The sequence below is a fragment of the Mirounga leonina genome, unplaced genomic scaffold (genome assembly GCF_011800145.1).
Source record: "Mirounga leonina isolate KUSES-001 unplaced genomic scaffold, KU_Mleo_1.0 Mir_53, whole genome shotgun sequence".
Lineage (NCBI taxonomy): Eukaryota > Metazoa > Chordata > Mammalia > Carnivora > Phocidae > Mirounga > Mirounga leonina.
The window spans coordinates 67964045-67969988 of NW_023270807.1; the positions used below are offsets into that span (position 1 = coordinate 67964045).

General features: G+C 37.1%; 1 pseudogene; it reads right to left on the reverse strand.

Annotated features, from left to right (window-relative positions):
• Window positions 1-5234: 5234 nt before the first annotated feature.
• LOC118000627 lies at window positions 5235-5478 on the reverse strand (annotated as a pseudogene).
• Between the last annotated feature and the right edge of the window lie 466 nt (window positions 5479-5944).

The window sequence follows — 5944 nt, forward strand, 5'->3', positions numbered from 1 at the left end:
ATACACATATATATTAATCTGGAAACTGAAGATATTTCTGTTTTTCTCTCTTTTTTTTTAAGATTTTATTTATTTATTTGACCGAGAGAGACACAGCGAGAAAGGGAACACAAGCAGGGGGAGTGGGAGAGGGAGAAGCAGGCTTCCTGCGGAGCAGGGAGCCTGATGCAGGGCTCGATACCAGGACCCCGGGATCATGACCCGAGCCGAAGGCAGATGCTTAACGGCTGAGCCACCCAGGCACCCCTCTATTTTTCTTTTTAAAAGGTGGTAAAAATCTAACTACATGAATATAATAATATTAACAGCATAATTACCATATACAGTGGTTTAGTAGCCATTATTCTGTTCATTATTTCATTTTATTCTTAGCATTGGAATTTTTACCTACCTTATATTCCATCACTAATTTCAGAGGTTACTGATAAAATTAATTCTCTATATAATATAGCATCTATGAACACTGAAATAGAAACTTTTCAGTAGATATACTTATTCCTAATTAATAGGTGAAGAAACTGGGACCATGAAAATGAAATATCTTGCCAAGCCTATTTTGTAATCCAGTGCTGCAGTGACATTAGACTGGGCCTTCTTGTATCAAGGGTCATTTATTTTTTGCCTCCAGCCAAACTGTAGTTTATGGAGACTTCCAGATGCCAATGGATAACACATATTTTGTTTGTACTTAGACCCTAAACACTTTCTATAAAACAATCTCAAAAGGGATTCTCATGTAAACACAATTTATCTGGGGGAATTAGCATGGGAATACAAATTAAAATAAATATTTGAAACTGTGTATTTGTTTTATTTCATACAAAATCAAACATTTTACTGTTAGATCTTCTATTTTCAATGTTAGAGGTATACACAAATTTGTGGAAGTATTCTAGTAGCATAATTTTCTCTTAATTTGCCAATAATGAAGACCTGCTTGTAATTGCCTCTATGAGAAATGCAAATATCCTATGATTCATTAATCAGTAAATCTACAGTTGAATAAAATAACTAGTTTATAAATAGATTAATTTCACTTTTATTTAGTGATCTAAAGTAAAATTATGTCCACATAGAAAGTAAGATTGAATGGCTAATCTACATAGCAATTGCATAATTTTGCATCATGAACTCAATTATCAGTTTTAAATAACTATACAAGAAATATAAAGCCACTGAAATCAAAGCTAGCATCACCATCCCAGGTGAGACTACGTTAATCAACAGTAAATGCCAACAACCTCTGGAATGTATATTTGCCTAATAACTAGAAAATAATACAATCATTATTAAAATGTATGTCAATTATCATTTTTTTAAACATTTATCCAGTTCTTGATTAAGTTCTGATTCACTTTACCAAAATCCTAAAAAAAAAGTCAAATTTTCATTCTAGAAAGATGTTTGAAAACTTAGTAGGGTATTCGACAAGGATTTGTGGATGGATGGATGGATGAATCTATGATCAATCCCCATAAGATTTTTTAATTCTATCCTGCACATTGAGACTGAGGCAAACATGCTGCATAAAGAATTTGGTATAAGATCAACAAAACTTTCCTTTCAATAGAAAGAGTAGGTAAGATTGAAGGTAGCATAATTCCTGAAAAATGGGTAAGCATAACAAAAGCTCATTTGCCTTTTACTTGATCCAAGCACAGCTCGAAATCTATATCATGACCAGTACATATTGGTCTCTTATAGATTTTGTTGATGCTAACTCTTCTCACTTCCCAAATGATGACATCAAGCTTCTTGCAGTCATGGAGTCAGTGGATCAGAGCCTTCACATTATGAAGTAGAGGAATGTATACATAGCATTTAAAAACTATACCTCTTGCTTTGCTCTAGTTCCCCTCCTGCTAGCTTCAGCTGACCTCTTCCTTGGGCTTCTTCCCTCTAATAGACAACTCTATTCTTGCAACAACCAGTGCAACATAATTAGGAACATTCATAATTGTGCACCGGTATTGAGGACCAGCTACATAATCTGTGGGTCCCAGGTTGCATGCTCAGGAAACCAGCACTGTAGGAGATCACTATCTAGAAGATGCAAAGCCCCCCTCCCACCCCGCCACCTGCCTTCAGGTCCAAAAACATTGCCTTAGGCATTTATAATCATTGGAGCTTATTTCATACTGGTGGAACTGTGCATGTGCCTAGGGAAGGAAGGAGAAAATACACTCAAACCACATAGTGACTATGTCTGCTTCACCCAGCTCTATGCTGGATCAGGAAATTGACAGATTTCAGGAAGTTGCTATCACTTCTCAAATATGAAAAACAGACATTGCATTTCTCCCTTCTATGTGAAGAATTGTGCATGTAGTCATCTGTAAGTCTGATTTTATTGTCATTTTATGGTCAAGAAATTTTGAATAAAAAAATCAACATAAGAAAGCTATGTTGATTTTAGCATATTTTATGTTGACCTCTGACCATATGCATGTACATTTTATATATGTATCATGTAATTTCCAGGTCTTAACAATGGAAAGAACAAGCATATTGCATTTATTGAGATACCACACAAAAATCCAATACTCCCTTGGTTAACAAAAATCTAGTCCTTCCTTGGTCTTTCATTTTCTAGTTATTCCTTCTAGAATTCATTGGGATTGTGAGTGTGTCTCTATGTGTGTGTGCCTATGTTTGTGCATGTAGTAATATTGACAGGGGTGGGATTTAGACGTAGACCTGAAGTACCTACTTGAAGTTCTGCCAACAAGGTCATCTGGTATCTGGGAGTCCCCACTGTTGATTATGGTAGTTCTGTTGCCCCATCACTGTACCTGTTGCCATCAGCTTCTAGACCGTGATGTCCAATGCTCTTTTCACACTCTGGCCCCAAACACGATTTCTGTATTTCAAAACTGGGTGACTTGGTTTGGGCTTCCAGAAACAGGCCTTGAGTCAAAGATTTGAGTGAAAGTCATTTATTTGAAAGGTGAAGGAAACATTGTAAGGAATAGACAAAATGAGACTGGAAAAAGAAGGCAGGCAATAAAGGGTGCTTTATCAAGTCAGCTGCCACTATTCGTTCAGTCAAGGTCATTTAAATTGCTAGGTTGGAATGGAGTGGAAAGGGGTTGCCTAGATCAGCAGTTCTCATATCCAGCAGCTCACTGATATCAACTGTAGAGCTTTGTAAAATTACCAGCTCTTGGATCCCATCACAAACTAACTGAATCAGATTTGGGGAAGCAAGATTGGGGAAAAGTTAAGGTTAAGAGTTGCATTACAAAAGGCATGCCCACTTGATGGCCATGGGAATCTCTGGCATAGACACAACTGGTCATTCACATACTAGTCAGTCTTCCTTTGTATATTAAATACAATAACAGAAGTGTCCTTTTATTCTTCCCTTTCTTTCCAATTCTACTCTCATCATGCCAGATCAGGTTTCCATTGGTACTGTGTGGATTACTAACCAACTTCCTAAGTGTTTCCTTTGAGCCTCACTGTGCTTGGCCATTGGCTGTTGTGGCTCTGCAAGACTTAACTCTAGGCTTCCAGTCTTCTCACTCTATACTGCCTCCCTGGGGCATCACATCCACTTAGAGACTGATGGTACTCTTCTCTCTTTAGTGCACATCTCTTCACTGAGTTTCAAATCCATCTTTACAATCGCCATTTGCTATTTCCTCTTGAATGTCTTCAAATTCACTCTAACCAAAAATCCTATGGCCATCTTCTCCCCAACCTCTTCTAAGACTTCTTAAAGTAAAATTCAGTCTTTTGGGGCTGGCATTCATATACCTCTATTATCTGACTGTAAGCAACATTTCAAATATTGTCTTTCATTACAAGCTTGCAGCCAGCTCCTGGGTACACAAAACTGGCTGTTCTTTCCTCCAATTTGCTAGTGTCCACTCTTCCACCTTTGCTTTGTTAATGTTCCTACTCTGAGAAGTCTTCCATGTCTTTGCTGCCTTTCATGGCCTTGGAAAGTCCCTTCCAGCCCTTCTTTTCTCCCTATGCACATATTTAAATATATTACATATTTAAGTTTATTCTGTATAAATAATTTTATATCCTATTTAATTTTTATTATAGTCAAATATTTTGTTAATTTCTTTTTAAAAAATTCATTTATTTGACACAGAGAGACACAGCAAGAGAGGGAATACAAGCAGGGGGAGTGGGAGAAGGAGAAGCAGGCTTCCTGCCGAGCAGGGAGCCCGATGCAGCACTCCATCCCAGGACCCTGAGATCATGACCTGAGCCAAAGGCAGATGCTTAATGACTGAACCACCCAGGCTCCCCTTATTTTGTTAATTTCTAAGGTATGTAATATAGCATCATATTGGTTGTAAGCATTAATACCATGAGGGATACTTTGGATTTTTCAAAAAACTATTTTTAAAGATAGGAAATAGTCTACAAATGTTTCCACTCCTATGATTCAGTATGTGAATATCTTTGCTATTAATTGAAGGGATTGTGAAAAATTGTACATTTTCCAGAACACCAGAAGTAAGGTCTCCCATAACTAAACATGCTGATTCTAATAAGAAGGCATTCATTCAACCATTATGCATTCGCTGAGACTACTGTCTTAAGTTATAGAGATAGAGTAATGAACCAAATTCACATGTTGTATGCTGTTGAGGAGCTCATATTCCACTTAAGGGGATGCACAATTTATAGACACAAACAACAGGATGGAATAATTTCAGATTCCTTTATTGAGTACCTAATATACTGGGTACTAGGAAATCATTTGAACTCAATTAAAAGAATGTAGGCGTGAATCCAGGGCCACCACTTACTGGTAAGGTGATCTTTGGCTCATTACTTGATCTCACAAATCTTAGTTTCCTCATCTGTAAAGTGTTTTTTTTTTTTTTAAGAGGAACAAAGTATCTAATATTCTTAGCAAAGTATCTGACACATAGGAAAACACTGAAATTATGTTAATAATAATAATAATAGTAATAATAATAGGTACTATTGTTGGTTTTCCTTTATCATGCATCAGAATTTTTTTTCCTTTCTTCTCTTAGTCTTTTATTCGTTAAACAGTAGTCTTTAATAATAAATGCCAAAGGAAAGCAACGAACAAAAGCAGGGGATTTGCATAGTGGATGGGAAATGACTGTGAGCCATGGCAGGCCAGAAGTTCCTGTTTTGTTCTGTGGGGCCAGGAGTTTGCAATGTGGTGTCCTCATCTTTCTTCTCCCCCACAAAGGTCGCAAACAGCTTAGATGGGAGGCTGAATGTGATGACTGGTCCTAATTTTTGCTATTCAACCATTTTTCTTGCTCTTGCTCTCTGACTCCGTCCAGTCCAGACTGTTCAATGGATTTGTAATAAACTTCCAAGCTGAAGGGAAATTTCTTGCTCATTGTTTGCCTGAAATCTTGGCTTGTGTTCATCTTATTAAACAAAAAAATATGCTCCCAAAACACCCAAGAGTTCAACTACTAAAACTTCTTTAAAGATCTTCTTAGCCGCTGGTTCCGTAGTGTGGGCCATCCTGAGGTGCTTACACGCAGGACTGCATGTGCGCCATGCATCAGAATTTTTAACTAAGTTTCCCGAAATATTGTCTCGGAATGAAATGATACCTTAGTAATAATTCCTTACATGTACAGTGACAAATGTTGCTTTATTTGACAATCATAGCCTCTTTCCAGTATATTTATAAAGATCTCATTTATAGATGATACAAGCAGGGTTCAAAAAGGTTTAATATCTTGCTCAAAGCCACATGACAAGTGCCACAAACTTCATCTTGTATTATTCTAAGCATCCTAGATGATTCTGACCTCAATCTTTTTCCTGAAGGCAGGGTAATCCTGAGTGGAATAGAGGAGTAAGTCATTTTAAAAATGTGGATAAAAATATCCTGGTGAGGGTGACTTGGTGGCCTTCCTACTTACAGGTCTTCATATTGTTAAGTACATACACAACACGCAGGCTGAGAATGTGAAAAATACAG